Below are 21,751 nucleotides of genomic sequence, written 5' to 3' on the forward strand. Positions count from 1 at the left end.
AGCAACTATTGAACTTCTGACTACAATAGGGATTATGGCTTCAGTCACATGGGAAGTTCTTATTGTAGCCATTCTTGCTATGGTAGCTGCAAAATATGTTCAGGTAGATCTAATGATTCATATTTAGTCTTGGTTTTGTTTAACCTCTTTCATCAATAACGGAATGACAAAGTTCTCTCTTTTGCTTTTGCTCAATGGGGTATTATCAACCCTCTGCGAGGGAACTAATAAGGATAATTGGAACTACAAAAGCACCGGTTATGAATTATGCAGCTGAGACTTCACTTGGAGTGGTCACAATTAGAGCTTTTAACGTGGCGGACAAGTTTTTTGAGAACTATCTTAAGCTCATTGATACTGATGCTCGGCTTTTCTTCTATTCAAATGCAGCCATGGAGTGGTTAGTTTTAAGGATAGAAGTACTTCAGAATTTGACCCTCTTCACTGCAGCTTTTCTTCTTGTGTTGCTTCCCAAGAGTTTTATAGCTCCAGGTTCATAACTTCGTTAGAACTGTCCATTTCTGTAGCTAGGAATTTTCAGACCTTCAAAAAATATTACTCAGTAGTTCCTCCTTTCTTGGGTGGCTTGCAGGACTTGTAGGACTCTCTCTTTCTTATGCTCTATCACTAACAGGCACCCAAATTTTTTTCACTCGATGGTATTGCTACTTATCAAACTACCTCATCTCAGTTGAACGGATCAAACAATTCATGCACATACCATCAGAGCCTCTTGCTATTGTGGAGGACAACAGGCCACCATCTTCATGGCCTTCAATGGGTAGGATAGAGTTGCAAGCTTTGAAGGTAAGGAAGCATGTCAGACATAAGTTTCTTAATGTTCTTCACACAGCTACCTCCATCATTTTGACTTGTAACTGATGAAATTGACTCCAACTATTCATTCTTTTGGTCGGCTTTCAGATAAGATATCGTCCAAATGCTCCATTAGTTCTCAAGGAAATCACTTGCACTTTCAAAGAAGGGACTAAAGTAGGCATTGTGGGAAGAATAGGAAGTGGAAAAACTACACTAATTAGTGCTTTATTTCGTTTGGTAGGGCCTGCAAGTGGTAAAATTCTTGTAGATGGGCTTGACATATGCTCCATTGGTTTGAAGGATTTAAGGATGAAACTCAGCATCATCCCTCAAGAGCCAACTCTTTTCAAGGGTAGTGTGCGAACAAACTTGGATCCTCTAGGTCTTTACTCTGATGATGAAATATGGAAGGTAAGCCTACTGATTCTCATCTTGAACAAATTCTTCTGTATTGTTTTGTCTTCTTTTCTTTGCAAGTTTGGAGCAACCCAACTAACATTTTCATTTATAGGCTCTTGAGAAGTGTCAGCTTAAGGCAACAATCAGTAGCCTCCCCAATCTGCTAGACTCTTCAGGTCAGTTTATGATTCTTTTTATAACTAACTATAAGAATTAAACATGCCAATTTCTCTAAAGTGATTTTAAAGCAATATGGATAATAATATTCATTAACTCTGGCATATTCAACAGTGAGTGATGAAGGAGAAAATTGGAGTGCCGGGCAACACCAACTCTTCTGCCTTGGTAGAGTCCTTCTTAAAAGGAATAAAATTCTAGTTCTTGATGAAGCTACTGCTTCCATTGATTCTACCACAGATGCCATTTTACAAAGAATTATCAGGCAGGAATTCTCAGAATGCACGGTGATAACAGTAGCTCATAGCGTTTCTACTGTTATTGATAGTGATATGGTCATGGTCCTCTCTTATGGTATGTTTTTTTACTTACCAACTTTCTTTTTATACATACAGATGGAATCCAATTCAATTTTTTCCCCTTTCCTTTCTCTTTTAGCCATGTAGATAAATATGTATATAAACAAGATTATTGAGAAACAGTTAAAAAAATGGTTAAATAAATGCAAGGGGAAGTATAATTTTAAATTATGTATAAACATGATGGCAATTGTATCTGAGAACTATCTTATAAAATGCTGAAAGAATTGCTTAGCTTAAGGGCTTCCTTGGCAATTTATGGGTTTTTGTGTGATTCAGTTGCGGATCAAAGCTAATAATGTGGTTGGATGAGCAAATTTTCAATGGTTTGTTTTACTTAAAGAATAAGATAGGTAAATTAAGTTGTATCTAGAAAGAGTGAGGTTTTAAAGAACTATAGATAAGTCAATAAATTGAAAAATAAGCTTATCATAAGTGGAAATATACTGAATGAAAAAGAAATTACAATAAGATCAATTGTAAGTACCTAGGGATATATGTGAAAGCTAGTTTTGAGTCCAAAATGCCCAAGAGTCTCCATCCAAACTGGTTCACAAAGTTGTATTGATCTTGAGGTAGCTTATGCTAATCTGAGTTGGTTTGGTCTTGCAGGGAAACTTATTGAATATGATAAGCCTTCAAATCTTCTTGAGACTAACTCCTTTGCTAAGCTTGTAGCTGAATACTGGTCCAACTGCAAGAGGAACTCCCGCCAGGATTTCAACAAATATCAATAATAATGTAGATAATGATAAATAAAGCACACATTTAGCATGAAATGAGAGATTTTGATAGGCCATAAATTGAATGACCCCTTGTGATTAAACCAATTAATTAATTAGCCAAGTTATTAATTAATCAATTTATCATGCAAACGCGTGGAAGCACAAACAAATCATCAATAAACTAAATATGCAGCGGAAATTAAATGACAAGGTGATTTGTTTACAAATAGAGAAAACTCTTACGGCAAAAACCCCACCGGGTGATTTTTAGGTCACCACTCCCGAAACTCCGCTATTATCAAATCAAGCAGTTACAAGTAAAGGAATCCCAAGTACCTTACCAACCTACAATTGAACCCTTACCCCAATACCCAATTGGACTTAATCTGTAGTGACAATTTCCCTTTTGATGCACGGCTCCCAAATACGTGACTAACCAATGCGCGGATCCTAGTACGCGACTTCAAACACCAACTAAGGAGGAGAGGTTGGCTGCAAAGTTTTTCAGTTCATCTTACACGATGAAGATCAGGAAGATGATTGGTCACAAAACCCTTTGGTGCAAATATACAGCAACTTCTTCAGAGAAGATGAACTAGGTCAAGAACTTCGTCTTTTGATCACAATTTGCTTAAACAGAGATTGCTCAATGCTTTTGCAACTTGTGTACAATTTGACGGCTCTTAAAACAATCCTTTTATATGTTTAGAGTTAGAAGAAAAGAAGGCCCAAAACCATATTCACGGATTCGAAGGAAATCAGATCAGAAAATCTGAAATTATAAATCTCGACAGATAGCAGGTGTCGAGGTAGCTATCGAGAAGGTGTCGAGCTTTAATGAAATTGCACTTCAGCTTGTTTTTTCTTGGATAGACTTGATGAGTTCAACACTTGACTTTGAAACCTTGTTTCTTGAAGTATTAAAAACATCTAGAACTATCCAATTACAAGTAGAGTGCGTTTTGTCAAAGGATTAGCCAATTTACATAAATAAGTGACATATGTTCTTAACAAGTGAAAAACACATATGTCCTAACAGATTTTTATGTGACTTTATAACACACTAAGGTGATTACATGTAATACATGTTATCCTAAGGTGCCATCACAAAATAGGACTCTGTGAAAGTATTGGAATATTTGATTAGCATGTAGAATCCTGGGCTGTCTTGTATTTTCTAAGCGGATTTGCCTATGGGCTATGGGCTATGGGAAAAGATGCAATGCCATATTTTACCATTTGGGTACCATCATTATTGTTTACAGGAGTGCGACTACTGAAGTGTGTTTCACCTCATTACCAACATACTCTTTTACATAAATATTTTTCTTCTTGTCCATTGAAGGTTCATTATGCCTATGAACTATACAAAGGAAGGTAAAATGATTTGACACTTCTGATAAACATTGAAAAACACAGTTGAAGGGGAAAAAAAAAAAAAAAAAACAGAGGAGGAAAAGCAGCTCCACTATTCTACACAATGGAAAGGGTGTTACTCATATTTGAACTCGAGTATTGAAATAGCACTCTATCTGTATGGCTCGATGGTGGCTAGTGGTCAATCAATTAACACTTAAAGATATACATTAGCATCATGATACGTACAACACTAGCATGAAGTGGCTTGTTCTAGTGTAATAATGTCATCATTCTATAAGTTGTACATGCTCCTCCCATTCCCTAACACCGGTGAGCTTAATTCATGATTCAAGCAAGATGAGTTTAACTTTAATCACATAATTAGTCAATTTTCTTCCAATATGCCAATTCCTAATTTGGTCCATTATATATATACACATACTTAGATCACAAACTATCCTTTAGAGTGCTAGAAGTTTTGTAAGTTGATAATTATTGTAATTGTTTCAGATTTAGTGGATTTTCTATGGGATTATCTGTGTCCCATTGTGGTTTTTTCATTTGAGAATTTCGCTTTGGTTTTCCACTTTCCACTTTCTGTCACTATCTTTAATGCTTTGATTGAGGAATTTTCAAATGCATAGATGCGAAAGAGTAAGTCAATTAAGGAAGTAATAGAGAGTATGACCTCAAATAGAATAAAATGACACTACTTGCCTTCCTACCACGTTGGTCCATAACCTCTGCAATCTTTCAATGGTGATTTCCTTTGCAAATTCCCTCCTTGAAAAAGCTAGAACTTCTTGAATCTCATTTGAAAAATGCTATGTGCAATGCGATAATAAAAGGGGCATTTTATCGAGCACTTAGCGTTAGTTTTTTTTTTTAATGATCTTGGCAATGACATGGGGGTACTAATGAAACTCTATCATTCAATCTCAATCTGCTTGCCTAAAAATAATTGCTGAAATGCTTCTCACAAAGCCACACCTTGCTTCTCCGGTCCCCAAAAGAACTCAAGCTCTACAAAGCAATAAAAGCTCCTCTATGATATTTTCTTCTTGGCTCTACAGCAATGAAGCTCTACTGTAAACTGCACTATTCTCTAAACTTTTTGCCTTTCTAGTTGTGTTTTCTCGACACTCTTTCAATTCAACGAATGAAATTTGATGGGCTAGCGCAAGCTGGCTTGCTCAATGCAAGATTAAAAAATGGAAAAAAAAAAAAGGCGATTTAAAACACTACATACTAAATATGTCATTCTTGCCGCTCGAACCCACATCCTCCCCCTAGCTAGTATTTGGGGAGATACCAACTCACTATGGTGTTCAATCAATAGTGAAAAAGAGTGTCTCATATTTATGGTTCGAATCTTACCCCCTTCGCCTCTCCCTTTTATCTAAAACAAACTTTAATCCTAAATTGAGTAAGCCTTAAAGTTTTGTGGGTGGTGTATTTAAAGGTGTGGTCTTATAAAATTGGATTGGGATTTAGGACATTAGGGTTGGAGAAGCCACACATAAAGGGATAGGATTAGTTAACAAAAGAATTATTGCAATTAGATGGAGTGTAAGGATTTGTGATATGGGAAAGAGTGTAGAGAATTGTGAACTAGTGAGATTAATAGGAAAAGAATCATTGAAATTAGAAATGAGAGGGAGTTTTAACTTTTGATCGCTTTGAAAAATTAGATATTTCTTAGATAATTTAATAATATTCATATAGGTGGTCTAGTTAGTAAGTAGGCATAAGTTACTCGTATTGTACATGTACGTTTGTAAAATTCAATAGAATTCTTGTCCCACATTTCCTTTCCAATTATACGATAATGGGCACGTTTTTCTCAAACCAAAAGTACATATGTGTTTTATTAGTAATGCGTATCATTTAGCTAGCAAATGATAAATATTATAAGAGTCCAAGCAAACACAAAGACTTAAAATTAATCTTCTGCCATCCTTTCCCTACTCATTATTCTTTGAAAATTAAAATCAAACTAGTCACAGACCCACACAATGCGTGGAAATATACAACTATTTTGTAATGTAGTGTAATAAATGATTTATTCTATAAAACATATAAGAGATAGTATTTCTAAAATTATTTTTCATCTCTCCATCTCAACAAATATATCATTCTATTATTTTGATTTTTTTTTTTTGAAAAACTTAGGTGCATTTAATTGATATTATTCCATTATTTTTTTTTTTGAGAAAAAAGATAGAAATGTAATTTTTTTTTTCAAGTGATCTATATTATTCAAACTTTTGCATAGTGTGTTATGGTTTTTTTTTTTCTACAACTAAAATTTTTAAGTTCCAAAATTAATTATTTGAATTTCTCATTCTCTTAAAAAGATTATCATGATAACCAAATCTCATCACAAATTTATAATGGATATTACTCAAATAATTTATAGAAACGTTCAAATACATAATCATCTCACTTCTAAAATATCTAAAAATTAATTCAAACCAATACTGTAAGAGGGATAGAGAGTATATGTGATATTATTCCATTATTTGTTTTTGAGATAAAAGATAGAAATACTATTTTTTTTCAATTGATCTATATTATTCAAACTATTGTATAGTGTGTTATGGTTTTCTTTCTACAACTAAAATTTTTAAGTTCCAAAATTAATTATTTGAATTTCTCATTCTCTTAAAAAGATTATCATAAAATTCATAATGGATATTGCTCAAATGATTCATAGAAATATTCAAATACATAATCATCTCACTTCTAAAATATCTAAAAAATTAATTCAAACCAAAACTATAAAAGGGATAGAGAGTACATGTGATAAATAACTCAGAAAACACACCATTAAAGTGTATCATCTAGAAGTAGAGACACGAAAAAAAAAATCATCAATCTGAATTAGAGTTGCAAGAAAAAATTAATAATAGAGAGAGAGAGAGAGAGAGAGAGAGAGAGAGAGAGAGAGCAATCACCTTTTTTGGAAGAGAATGTGAGACATATAATAAAATTATATAAAAGAAGATGAGTAGAAGATTCAAAAGAAAATGAATAGTTGTAAACACCAAATTATCTAAGTCATGCTATGTAATAGAATAACATTAAATCATTTTGTAATTTCATAGGATAATATGCAACAAATAAAGAAAATAAAATTAAAAAGATAAAAAATTAAAATATAATCAAATCATATCAACCTAAAGTAGAGTTAAACATAAAAATTCACCAATCTAAAGAATTAAACATCCACCAAAAGAAAGAATATATATATATATATATATCAAGGGAATAGTTAGAAATATGAAGAGGTCTGGACACGCTCATTTGTTAAAAAAAAAAAAAAAAAAAAAACGGTTGCCTATTATAGCATGTACAATAATTTTTCAAGCAATAAATGAATTACCATTTTGAATATTCTTTTAAATTTTTTTCTTCAGTTGTTTGTTCTCTTGCTTAAAATTTTTTTTTCTTCAATTGTTTGTTCTCTTGCTTTGTTATCAATGAATTGCAGTTAATGTGTTCTTGGCAAACTCACTGGCTTTTACTTTTGCATCACTATTTTATTTGTTTTGACTTTCCCAACTTTTTTTGTGTTTCTAACATGAGTCTTTGCTGTGCTTACGGTTTCTCTTTTTATGTATATGCAGGGGGCATCTCATGGATTTGTGAAGAACTTTATTTGGGTTCTTACTGCCTTCAAAGAACAATTGTAGATGGTGTAAACCTATTCTTCCCATGTGCTTTCTACCTATTTTTGATCATGGCTGTCATAGGAAAATGTTCTACAAGAAGTAGTAGAAAAGATTGCGTCTTGGTGGTAGTTTCACTGTGTTGTGCTCTTTGTAGCATTGGTTATTTTAGTGTGGGTTTACGGAATCTAATGGCCAAAAATGATGAATTCAATCATATGAGCTGGTTGATTTACTTTGTTAGAGGACTGGTTTGGATCTCTTTTACAGTTTCTTTGCTTTCTCAATGGTCCAAATGGATCAGTCTTCTAAACTCTTTTTCGTGGGCATTCTCTTTTGTATTGATTTCAATTCTGAATGTCCAAATTCTACTAAGAACATATAGCATTGAAATTTTGGACATACTACCTTGGTCTATTAACTTTCTACTTTTCCTCTGTGCCCTTAGGAACCTAATTCACTTTGTTTCTCAACATAATCTAGAAAACAATCTATCTGAACCTCCATTAGCCAAAAAGGCTGAAAAAAGGAAACTAGAATTAGACCATGCTAGTTTTCTTGGAAAATTGACATTTTCTTGGATTAATAGTTTACTTAGCTTGTGCTACTCAAAACGATTGGCTCTTGAAGACATCCCCCCGTAGTTTCTGAAGATGAAGCCAAATTTGCCTGCAAAAAGTTTGCTCATGCATGGGATTCTCTTTTAAGGGAAACAAACTCGAACAATAATGGGAACTTGGTTCTTTGGGCCATTGCAAAAGTTTACCTGAAAGAGAATATATTCATAGGCATTTGTGCATTTCTTTGGACAATTGCTGTAGTAGTTTCCCCTCTAATACTCTATGCTTTTGTAAATTATGCAAATGGCAATGAGAGGAATCTGGATGAAGGTCTCTCTATTGTGGGGTGTCTAGTTGTCACCAAGTTAGTTGAGTCTTTGTCTCAAAGGCACTGGTTCTTTGATTCAAGGAGGTCAGGAATGAGAATGAGATCAGCCTTAATGGTGGCAGTCTACCAAAAGCAGTTAAAGCTTTCTAGTTTAGGAAGCAGAAGGCACTCAACTGGGGAGATAGTGAACTATATTGCAGTTGATGCTTATAGAATGGGTGAATTTTCATGATGGTTCCATTCATCATGGAGCTTTGTACTGCAACGTTTCCTAGCCATTGGCATTCTTTTATGGGTTGTGGGTCTTGGTGCACTTAGAGGTCTAGTTCCTCTTCTCATATGTGGACTCCTTAACGTGCCTTTTGCAAATATGCTACAGAAGTGTCAAACTTAGTTTATGATAGCCCAGGATGAACGATTGAGATCCACTTCCGAGATCCTAAACAGTATGAAGATCATAAAATTGCAATCATGGGAAGACAAATTCAAGAATTTGATTGAATCCCTCTGCGAAAATGAGTTCAAATGGTTGGCTGAAACTCAGTTTGCAAAGGCTTATGGCACATTGTTGTATTGGATGTCTCGAACCATCATTTCTTCAGTGGTCTTCTTGGGATGTATTATTTTTGGAAGTGCCCCTCTAAATGCTGGCACCATCTTCACAGTTTTTGCATCATTGAGGAGTATGGGAGATCCTGTTAGAATGATACCAGAAGCTCTTTCTTCTTTGGTTCAAGTGAAGGTATCTTTCGATCGTCTCAATGCTTTTCTGCTTGATGATGAGCTGAAAAATGATGAATTGAGGAGAATCCCCTTTCAGAAGTCGGATAAGAGTGTAAAGATACAATCAGGCAATTTCAATTGGGATCCTGAAATAATGATTCCAACTCTAACAGATGTGAACTTGGAAATAAGATTTGGTCAGAAAGTTGCTGTTTCTGGTCCAGTTGGGGCTGGGAAATCATCACTTCTCTATGCTTTACTAGGGGAGATATCAAAAATTTCTGGAACAGTGAGTAAAAAACTGACTGATTGCTTATAATTTTGCAACTGAATTTTTTGTCACTGATTTTGGTCTTTTATTGCTCACTAACAGGTTCATGCATTCGGATCCATTGCCTATGTTTCTCAAACTTCTTGGATCCAAGGTGGGACTATTTGCGATAACATATTATATGGAAAGCCTATGTACAAGACTAAATATGAGAAGGCCATAAAAGCATGTGCTTTGGACAAGGACATCAATAATTTCAACCATGGTGATCTCTCAGAAATAGGTCAGAGAGGGCTTGACATGAGTGGAGGACAAAAACAAAGGATTCAACTAGCTTGAGCTGTCTATAACGATGCTGATATCTATCTCCTTGAGGATCCATTCAGTGCAGTAGATGCTCACACAGCTGCAGTTTTATTTAATGTAAGAGAAACTTGCTTCAAGTTTTTTCATGAATGTGAAATCTAGGATCAAGAAAGAATCCTCATCTTTGATGCAGTTTTTTAACCAAGTAAAAAAAAAATGAAATTGCAGGATTGTGTCATGGCTGCTCTTGAAAACAAAACGATCATTCTAGTGACTCACCAAGTGGAGTTCCTAAAAGTTAAGCTTCATTTTAAATTTTGTATGCATAAATTTTTGTTACCCATATCTAATAGTATTCTGTTTCTTAACTTTCCAGGTTATGAATGGTGGTCAGATTACTCAATCTGGAAGCTGAGGAGCTCTTGACAGATGGGACAGCATTTGAACAGCTTGTGAATGCTCATAGAGATGCAATAACAGGACTGGGTCCTTCAAATAACGGAACTAAAGAAGAATCTCAGAAGTTAGATACGGTTCAGCCAGAGGTTTCTCAAGGGTCTAACCTCACTAAGGAAAACAGTGAGGGTGAGATTGCTGTGAAGGATCTACCAGGAGTACAACTAACAGAAGAAGAAGAAACAGAGATTAATGATGTTGGATGGAAGCCATTCTGGGATTATATCGACTCAAAGGGATTGCTTCTTTTTTTCTTAGGCATAGTAACTCAGGCTGGTTTTGTTGGTCTTCAGGCTGCTGCGACATATTGGCTAGCTCTGGGCATTTGAATTCCGAAAATCACTAGTGTCATTTTGATTGGAGTCTACACTGCAATTTCAACACTCAGTGCTCTCTTTGTATATGTAAGGTCTTTCCAGAGCCTTTTCTCCGGGTTTACCAATGCTGTCTTTAAAGCTCCCATGTTATTCTTTGACTCAACCCCTGTTGGCCAGATTTTGACTAGAGTTAGATTATTTATTTCTCGACCACGAATAAAAAATAAAAAATCTATACTGTATTATGTATCTTGAAAGGGTATTTTATAATCAGAGCCTGTACTCAATTTGTACATTCATCTTATTGTTTCTCTTGCAGGCTTCATCAGATTTGAGTATTTTGGATTACAACGTACCTTTCTCCACAATATTTGTAGTGGCAGCAAGTATTGAACTTCTGACTACAATTAGGAATTATGGCTTCTGTCACATGGGAAGTTCTTATTGTAGCCATTCTTGCTATGGTAGCTGCAAAATATTTTCAGGTAGATCTAATGATTCATATTTAGTCTTGATTTTTTTAACCTCTTTCATCAATAACGGACTGACAAAGCTCTCTCTTTTGCTTTTGCTCAAAGGGGTATTATAAACCCTCTATGAGGGAACTAATAAGGATAAATGGAACTACAAAAGCACCGGTTATGAATTATGCAGCTGAGACTTCACTTGAAGTGGTCACAATTAGAGCTTTTAACATGACGGACAAGTTTTTTGAGAACTATCTAAAGCTCATTGATTCTGATGCTCAGCTTTTCTTCTATTCAAATGCAGCCATGGAGTGGTTAGTTTTAAGAATATAAGTACTTCAGAATTTGACCCTCTTCACTGCAGCTTTCCTTCTTGTGTTGCTTCCCAATGGTTTTATAGCTCCAGGTAACATAACTTCATTAGAACTGTCCATTTTTTGTAGCAAGGAGTTTTCAGACTGTCAAAAAATATTACTCATAAATCCTCCTTTCTTGGGTGGTCTGCAGGACTTGTGGGACTCTCTTTCTTATGCTCTATCACTAACAGGAACCCAAATTTTTTTGACTCGATGGTATAGCAGCTTATCAAACTATATCATCTCAGTTGAACAGATCAAACAATTCATGCACGTACCATCAGAGCCTCCTGCTATTGTGGAGGACACGAGGCCACTGTCTTCATGGCCTTGAAAGGGTAGGATAGAGTTGCAAGCTTTGAAGGTAAGGAAGCATGTCATACATATCCCCATTTAGCTTTATCAACTTAAGTTTCTTAGTGTTCTTCACCTCGCTACCTCAATCATTTCAACTTCTAATTGATCAAATTGACTCCAGTTATCATTTTTGTTGGGTTTCAGATAAGATATTGTCCAAATTCTCCATTAGTTCTCTAGGATATCACCTGCACTTTCAAAGAAGGGGCTAGAGTCAGAGTTTTGTGAAGAACAGGATGTGGGAAAACTACACTTGTTAGTGCTTTATTTCGTTTAGTAGAGCATGCAAGCGGGAAAATTCTTGTAGATGGGCTTGACATATGCTTCATTGGTTTGAAGGATTTAAGGATGAAACTCAGCATCATCCCTCAAGAGCCAACTCTTTTCAAGGGTAGCATGTGGACTAACTTGGATCCTCTAGGTCTTAACTCTGATGATGATATATGGAAGGTAAGCCTGCTGATTCTCATCTTGAACAAATTCTTTTGTAATATTTTGTCTTCTTTTCTTTGCAAGTTTGGAGCAACCCAACTCACATTTTCATTTGTAGGCTCTTGAGAAGTGTCAGCTTAAGGCAACAATCAGCAGCCTACCTAATCTGCTTGACTCTTCAGGTCAGTTTATGATTCTTTTTTAGAACTAACTAGAAGAATGAAACATGTCAATTTCTAGAGAGTGGTATTAAAGCAATATGGATAATATTGCTCATTAACTTTGATATATTCAACAGTGAGTGATGAAGGTGAAAATTGGAGTGCTGGGCAACGCCAACTCTTCTGCCTCGGTAGAGTCCTCCTTAAAAGAAATAAAATTCTAGTTCTTGACGAAGCTACTGCTTCCATTGATTCCGCAACAGATGCAGTTCTACAAAGAATTATCAGGCAGGAATTCTCAGAATGCACGGTGATAACAGTAGCACATGAGTTCCTACTGTTATTGATAGTGATATGGTCATGGTCCTCTCTTATGGTATGTTTTTTCACATTCCAACTTTCTTTTATACATACAGAAGGAATCCAGTTCAAAATACTTTCCTCTTTCCCTTTTCTTTTTCGCCATATACATAAATATGCATGTTTGTTTTTAGATCCCTTAAAACACAATCGGATTAACCTAGTTAATTAGTCAAATTATTACTTAGTCCAAATTTCAGATCTAGGTTAACACAAACATATAATCATATTAATGCAAAGTGCAGAATATAAAGAACACAAAGATATGATCACTCAGGAAAATCAAACTGGTAAAAACCTGGGGAGGATTTAATCTAGCTATCCTCAAGGTAAAACTGAATCCACTATGAAAGAATTGAAGTTTTACAATAGCGACTTAGACCACTAACATCCTCTTGCTACCTCATGTAGAAAACTTATTGACACGACTACGTGTAAGCTCCGAGACTATGGACTCCTTTTTTCTTGGATTCTCCAGCAAGTACAAGTACTTCCGCCTGTATATCTTTAAGCTCTTTAGTGCAGCAACTGAATGATCATCAAGCTTTCAATGAAATCTCCTTCTTAATAATCCTAAACATGTGTGAAGGCAATCACCTCTCAGATATCACAAGAGATTTACGCACATAGCAAATAGAGCCACCTCTAAAACCCAGCTAGAGTTTCCTTTTTATACTTAGGGCAAAACATAAAACCCTACCCATCATATGGGCTTAGGGCTGAGTTGGAAATTCTGCAGAAAAAAAACATTTTTCCCGACTTTCGATCAATCAAGTCTAATTCTCGATCGATCGAGCCATTCAGAATTGCACACTCAATTCTGCAGTTAATTCGATTCCAATTTTACATAAAAGACATACTTTGAGCAAGTCTAAAACTAGACTAACAACCTTTTTTGATCATGATTTGCCAACAATACAAATTAGAGTTCTAATACATTAGTTCTTAAGTACTTAGAACCTAACAATGTACATAGACAAGATTCTTGAGAAACAGTTAAAATGGTTAAATAAATGCAAGGGAAAGTATCATTTTGGAATATGTCTAAATATGATGGCAAGTATACCTGAAAATTATTGTATAATGCTAAAAGAATTGCTTAGCTTAAGGGCTCCCTTGGCCTTATGGGTTTGTGTGAATCGGTAATGGATCAAAGGAAATTATGTGCTTGGATGAGCAAATTTTCAAATGGCTAATTTTTCTTGGAAAATAAGCTGTATATAGATAGAGAGAGGTTTTAAAACTTCAGATAAGTCAATAAACTGAAAAATAAGCTCATCATAAGTGGAAATATCCTGAAGAAAAGAGAATTTACAGTAAGAACAATTGTAAGTACCTAGGGATATATGTGAAAGCTAGTTTGTGTCCAAAAGGCCCCAAAGAGTCCCCATCCAAACTATTTCACTAAATTGTAATGATGTTGAGACAGCTTATGCTAATCTGAGTTGGTTTGGTCTTGTAGGGAAACTTATAGAATATGTTGAGCCTTCGAAACTTCTTGAGACTAACTCCTCCTTCGCTAAGCTTGTAGCTGAATACTGGTCCAGCAGCAGGAGGAACTCCTACCAGGATTTCAACAAATATCAATAATAATATAGATAATGATAAATAAAGTAAATAAAGCAGACATTCGGCATGAAAATGAGTGATTTTTATGTGACTTTAAAGCACACTTAGGTGAATACATGCAACACATGTTATCCTAAGGTGTTGTCACAAAATAGGTCTCTTTGTGAAAGTATTGGAATATTTGATTAGTATATAGAATCCGGGGCTGCTTTGTATTTTGTAAGCGGATTTGCCTATGGGCTATGGGAAAAGATGCAATGCCATATTTTACCATTTGGATAATACCATCATTATTGTTTATAGGTGTGCAACTACTGAAGTGTGTTTCACCTTAGAATAATGTTAGAGATATAAACTACTTTACAAAAAAATTTACAAACTGTTAATGTGGTGAGTGATTATTGGTAAATAAAAATATGATATTAATGGTGGGTCTAAATGATAACTAATAAGAGGTTGATCACATCAACATTTTATAAAAATGTTGTAAAATAGTTTGTCTTTGTAACATTACTGTTCACCTTATTACCAACATATACTCTTATACACGAATATTTTTCTTCTTGCCATTATAGGCTCATTATGCCTATAAACTATACAAAGGAAGGTAAAATAATTTGACACTTTTGATCAACTTTGAAAAACACATTTTAAAAAAAAAAAGAAAAAAAAAGGAAAAATAGCTTCACTAATCTACACAATGGAAAGGGTAATAGTTATAGTTCTACTATAAATATTTTCAAGGAAATTAGAACTCCGATATTGAACCTGCACTCTCTCCAATTGGGGAGAGAGATAGAGGTACCACTTGATCTGTATGGCTCGACGGTAGGTAATAGTCAATTAATTAACACTTAACATAAAGATATATATTAACATCATGATAAGTACAACACTAGCATGAAATGGCTTGTTCTAGTCTAATATTGTCATCATGCAATAAGCTCTACCTGTTCCTCTCATTCCCTAACTCCAGTGAGCTTAATTTAGAATAAAGAAATAGAAATTCATGTTCCAATATGCCAATTCCTAATTTGGTCCAATATTATACATATATACAAAGTTACAAATTGTCCTCGGAGGGCTAGAAGTTTTGTGAGTCATTGACTATTATAATTGTTTCTGATTTAATGGATTGTGTGTGTACAGAATCTTTGCAATCTTTCAATAGTGATTTACTCCACGAATTCCCTGCTCACAAAAGCCAGAACTTCTAGAAGATCCAAAGATCCTTCATGATTGGAAAAAATGTTACCTTCTTTTAATCTCTCAAATACAGTATTTGGTATTGAAATTAAAGTGATAATAAAAATGGGTATTTTTTATCAAGCACTTGGCATGAGTTTTTTTAATGATCTTCTTGACTATGACATGGGGATACTAAAGAAGCTGTACCATTGAAATCTCAAATCTGCTTGCGCAAAAACAATGGCTGGTCTGCTTACTCACAAAGCCATACCTTGCCTCTTCCTCTCTCATATTCTCTGCTTAGCTCTACAGCTGCCAAGCTCTACTGTAATGGCTCTAATAGCACACACTTCAACAGCTCTTCCTTGATACTCTTTGTTTTATAAAATGAATTCTTTTCACGGGTTCATGGGCTTAATTTCTTGCTCGAACGAGATTCTTGCTTGAATATTGAAAAACATACGAGAGTGATATCAGTGTCAAGTATCTCTTGCGCATGTGGAACCCTATGTGCCAGTGAGACATGAATCTCATTATGTTGCATACAAGATTTTTCCCTCACGAAGGTGTTTAAAAAATAAATCAATATCTCATGTCTGTGGTTCTAACCTTGAACTCCACTTAGTTGTTTTATGGTTATAATAAAGAGATATATTGTATCCATAACATTCACACAACACTTTCACAACAAATCTTAAGTTTTAGGTGCAAAAAAAGTAATTTCCGTGATAGATTCAAATTAGAATCAATAATAACTTACTAACTATGATTTGTTAATGTCTCACATTTTTACAAGAGTTGAGGTGTTAGCTTATTATAGGTCAAATAAAATAAAATAAAATAATATACTAAAACCCTTCACAACTAAAACATTTTGTTGTATTATTAGATTTTCCCTCCTCTCCTCACTATCTAAAGAATACTTTAAACCTCTCTCTCTCATGTGTGTGTTTGTTTTTCAAAAAAAATAAATAAATAAAGAACGCTTCAATCCTCGCTTGAGTAGACTTTAAACCCCATTTGGTTGGAGTGATTATTGGAGGGATGAAATATAAAGGAGAAAAAAGAGGAGAGAAAAATAAGGTTTGTGGAAAAATCGAAAGGATGTGGTGGGATCTAAGAGTTTTCTCCTTGGGCCCACCAAAACACAATATCCCCAAATTGGAGAGAAAATTATTGAAAAATATTTAGACAAAATGCCTAAGTCAGGTTTCTTCAAACTCCACTATATTAGGTGCTACCTTTGATTTTGTTTTATTTATTTATTTTTTGGGTTTTCTGTTTTTTTTTTTTAATTTTTTTATTGACTGAGCATGATTGGTTTTTTTTTTTTTTTTTTTTATCTCTCTACTTTGCCATCTTCCCACTATATACCATGAGAGAAAACTAAAATCTATTTTATCCTCCTATTTTTTCAGTCCCACCCTACTTTCTATTTTCTCACTTTTTGATTCCCCCCACCAAACAGAGTGGGAGTATTTAAAAGTGTGGTCTTATAAAAATAGGATTGAAATTGGCAAATTAGGGTTGGAGATGCCATACAAAAAGGCATAGGGATTAGTTAACAAATGAATCATTGCAATAACAAATGAATCATTGCAATTAGATAGAGTATTAGGATTTGTGATATTGGAAAGAGCGTAAGGAATTGACCAATTATAAACAAATGAGATTAATTAGCAAAAGAATCATTGCAATCAGAAATTTGAAGGAGTCTTATTACTTTGAAAAATTAGATATTTCTTAGATAATTTAATAAGGGTTATGTTAATGGGTGCTTTATGGCAATTTTTAATAAGATATTTTAGAAAAATTTAATCATCACTTTCATGGAAAATATAAAAGCCAAAAAAATTAATTACTTTTTTCATAAAAAATTTCTAAAAAAATTTCTTAAATCAATGCTCTTAGGGCATCCGTTAACCTTTTCAATTTAATAATATTCATATAAGTGGTTTGTGGCATTATTTATTTATAGGTCTGGTTAATGGGTGCCCTTAGAACATTTATTACTAAAAAAGTTTAGGAGAATTTTGATAAGAAATATAAACAGATATTTAAAAAAATTCAGTTTTTTTCTTTTTTCATAAAAAGGTTTTTTTGGAGAAGAATAGTAAGTATTTTTAACACACACAGAGATACTGGAGAAGGTTTTGAAAGTAATGCTTTATTTATTATTATTATTATTTTTAATCTTACCTTATATAGACTATTAAATCTTTTGATAACATTTTGCTAAAGGGTTTGGCTTACCTTCAGTACTTTTTTAACCTAAATCTTCTTTTATTTTAATAAGAATCTGCCACATTACGCACTAACTAAATGAAATGTAAAGATTAAAACTCAAAAAAAGTTTCTCTGTAACTTAAGTTGAAAGACGTCTCTCCAATATGTAACGTGTCACTCTCTAATAATAACACCTGCACCACCTCAATAAGACCCAAATTCAACCTATAACTCCCGTTATCACGGACGTTAGCCACTTTTTCAGCATCTCTGGTGGCTCTTTTTTTTCCTTTTTCTTTGTCCACGCCTTTTTAGTCTCCTCCTTTTATTTGAAAAATTCTCACCACCATCACCTATATCTCTTCACGGCAAACTTCAAGCAGGGACAGGTAGCCACTAGAGATATGGTTTTGAATCTCACCACCATCATCTAAACGATCAGTCCTTTCTCCCTCTCCTTCAACGCAAATCGGTTCCCCATCTCTCTGTTTTGTTCCAGGCCCTTTCTCCCTTTATTCGATCGTTTTCAGCAACCAATGCTACCTCCGCCGGTCCCCCCGATTTGTCTCTTGTCTCTGACGATCCCACCCCTCCACCACTCTCCACCATTCCACCCATCGAATCCCTCACCCACACTGTCGCCGCTGAGAACCACCCCTCTAAATCCTTCTTTTTGTGGCAATCCCTTGTGTGATGAAGATGATTATTTTCGCGGTTATATTAGTGACGAAGACAAAGGCGATTCTTTTCGCAGTTATCTCTATGACAAAGATAGATGATTTCGTTTGCGGTAATCTCTATGACGAAGAGAAAGACGACTGCTTAACCTTTTTCGAGGTTTGTTTTCCCTTAACGGATTTGAGATTTTTATGTGTGGTTTTGTTATTTGTATTGTTGTTCGTTGTTTGTGATTGATTTTCGAAGTTTGAATATTGGAATTTTCCTGATTTTAGTTGAGTTTTGTAGCCCCTAGTACGGGTGGAATTGTGTCTAAAACTGATGTTGTACTATCTATTTAATTTTCCTATCAGTTTTTGTTGGTAGTGATTATCATTGGTAGTTGGGTTTGTTGTGGCTAAACTTTGATTACCGGTGGTAATTGGTTAGGGTGGCAGGATTCTTGGAGGAGGATTTGATGGTGGAGTTTGGGTTGTCAGCCAACTGCTGTACAAGGGAGTTTCTTGCTTGCTGGGTGGGGTTTTAGGAAGGATTACAAAGAACATAATGAGAATGAAAATAAAAAATTGACAGGCCATTACAGACTTTTGTTAAAGCAGAAACAATTAGCCAATACTCCCTGTTACTGCATAATTCAGAGCAGCCTTAGGGGAATGGTTTCAAAGTTCAAACTCATGCTTAAGTAATATGTGGATTTTCATAGTTTATGGGTAGGCATTAAAATTGTGATGTGTTAATTAGTAGTTTGATAATATATATATATATATATATATATATTTGTATTATATGTAAATGCATTATGCACGTTCTATACAATGATTGAATGGGGAACCAAAATGCAATAGGCTGTTATGTTTGGATGGCTTGGTTGAACCAAAATGCTAAGTCATGTTATTTTGTCTAATCTATTGTCGTAATTGAGATTTTGAAAATTGTTGATGCTAGATGTCTATAAAGGCTTGAAGGTGGTATAAAGTCTTTGAATTGATTAAAGTCTAAATCAAACCAGAGAAAAACACTAATCAAGAACCATAATGTATAAAATGGCATTGCTGGATTTTCCTTTGTGAAATTTTGCACTAAACTTTGTAATGGACTTCACAATGTTACAAATTTGAGTGCTACTAGTTCATTTATATATAATTCCCATTATCCAAAAAAAAAAAAACCATGGGCTATTTGACATGTACATGTGGTTTGAGTACTGTATTTTTGTAAAAAAGGACTAGCTAATACAAGCTTCTATTCTATGGTTTAGAAGCTCTCATATTGCTTTTATCCCTCAATAAGTTATGTTTGAAAACTGTATTCACCTTTGGCCTTGTTATATTTGTTCTTTTTTATCATATATGTCATATCATGTACTGTTTGCATCTATAAGATGTTTAATTTTTTTTTTATCATGATTATTTCAACATATAGGGAATGGGAGGATGGATGTAAGCAAGGGCAAGCAGGAAAATGAAAAGAAAACCAAGAACTAAAAATGAAGGAGAAGACAAAAATTATTTCAACTTTGCTGTGTGGAGTATATGGAAGAGCAGAAATTCATACGTCTTCAACAGGAAAAATCCAAATCCAAATCTGCCTATGGAGATCCACAACCAAACATTGGAGTTTATGGGAGAAACCTCCATCAGGGTGGAAGAAGTTGAGCACTAATGGATCGTCTATAGGCAGTATGGAGCAGGCTGGATGTGGAGGTGTAATTAGGGATGAGCATGGAAATTGGGTTGCGGGATTCACAAGACACGTTGGAGCAACTAACAGCTTTGCTGCTGAACTTTGGAGGCTTATGGATGGTCTTATGTTGTGTTGTAGCTTTAATATACCCTGCCTTATTGTTGAGTTAGAATAGGCGCTGATCTGATGGCTAGAATAGGTGTTGACCAAGAACTAGATTTTACTTTGTTTACAAGTCCACACGTGGACTTAGCTAAGGCTTTGGAGGATGACTGTAATGGTTTTCTATTTTTGGTGATTTTACTTGTACTAAGGGATGTTTGCATGCAGCTTTGTTCATCAAATAGTTTGACATTAGTGTGACACTGTTTTAAGTGCAAGTTGGTTGTATCTAAAATTGTGATGGTATAATAATTTGTGCCTGGATAGCTGAATGAATTGATTGATAAGTTATAAAATCTAGTTAATGAATCTACTTTTTCTAAATATATATTGTTTAGGGTTGTTTCTAAAAGATTTTGAAATCTTGGAATATTAGTTTAATGATCTAGGGGCATATGGTGGAAACATTTGGTGTCCTTCTGTCTGCTGGGTGTTGTTTGACATCTATTGCAGCAGTGCTTCCTTCATTGCTAAGCATGTTTTTTTTTTTTTTTTGAGCTATGATTGTAAGTGAAATATGTTGTTGTAGAATATATGTTGGAATTATACACAACCCATTTACAAAGCAGCTATCTATACAAAATTTTCTGTTAAAAAAAAAAAATTATATGAAATTTTGTCCGTATAAATAGTTATCATCTTTCTATTTTTTTAATTAAGTCTGTTGGATTGCTATAATTGACAACATAAAATCTCTTTGTTATCAAATTTTTTTTGCATATTACCAACAGTGAATTATGCTAGAAGTGGGAGATATTGCCTCAACTTCATTACATAATATGCAGTTATGCACATATGGATCTTAACATATAGAAATGTACATTTCCATTGCATTTAAAAATATTTGTCATTTCACATATGTCATTAGTGCTTAACTAGAAGCTACTCAAACATGCAAATATAGAACCTAACATGTTTGAGTAGCTTCATTAGTTACAAAAATTGTTAGATATTATATCCAACAAATTGTCCAATATGTTGTTGTCTACTAGCTGTCATTTGTATGTGCCATATATTGTCCATTAGCTGTGCAAAAAATTGTCCAAAAATATTGACTAGCTTGCCAAGTAAGACATGCTCTGCAAAAATATAATTCAAAAAGTCTCCAATATGGTACTTTTCAAGGATTATAAATATCATTAGGAGCTACTGAAACCTGCAAATATGCCACAAAATATAAATATATGTACGAAAATATATATATATATATATAGGCTCAAGTTGTAGCAAAAATCACGAGGAATATGCGTACCTGATTTGTCTCAACAATTTGTCCAACAACATAGTCTCGTCCAACCAAATGACTACAAAAGACAGATTCCTACATTTTACATTTTAACAAATTTACGTCAATGACATGTTTATCTTATTATTTCCTATGAAAAAGAAAACCAAACCTTACTGAAATTGTGGAACTTCTTAAATTATTATCTATCAAATGGCTAAGTTCTTCAAGAGAATTAATGTGAAACTTGTTTGAGACCAATGGACTTAAATTCCTCAATCTTTTCTGTTTGGAAAGGAAAAATGAACCATCAAAAGATGAGTTCCCTAGCAACCTCAGGGAAGTGTGCTTTTGTAAATGGGAGAAGTTGTTGGATTATCGTTTTGAAAATTGGCATTGGAAATATGAGTTTTGATT

At 34.3% G+C, this 21,751-nt stretch overlaps 1 long non-coding RNA gene and 1 pseudogene across 1 annotated transcript; both read left to right on the forward strand.

The window, feature by feature from the left end:
• Window positions 1-164: 164 nt before the first annotated feature.
• Window positions 165-14,483, forward strand: LOC112039025 (ABC transporter C family member 8-like; annotated as a pseudogene).
• Window positions 14,484-17,826: 3,343 nt separating this feature from the next.
• LOC111992829 (uncharacterized) lies at window positions 17,827-20,381 on the forward strand. Its single transcript, XR_002880901.2, has 2 exons — window positions 17,827-18,423; window positions 19,687-20,381. It is a non-coding gene; the product is annotated as an uncharacterized LOC111992829 (long non-coding RNA).
• Window positions 20,382-21,751: the final 1,370 nt, after the last annotated feature.

The sequence above is a fragment of the Quercus suber genome, unplaced genomic scaffold, assembly GCF_002906115.3.
Source record: "Quercus suber isolate HL8 unplaced genomic scaffold, Cork oak 2.0 scaffold_708, whole genome shotgun sequence".
Classification (NCBI taxonomy): Eukaryota; Viridiplantae; Streptophyta; class Magnoliopsida; order Fagales; family Fagaceae; genus Quercus; species Quercus suber.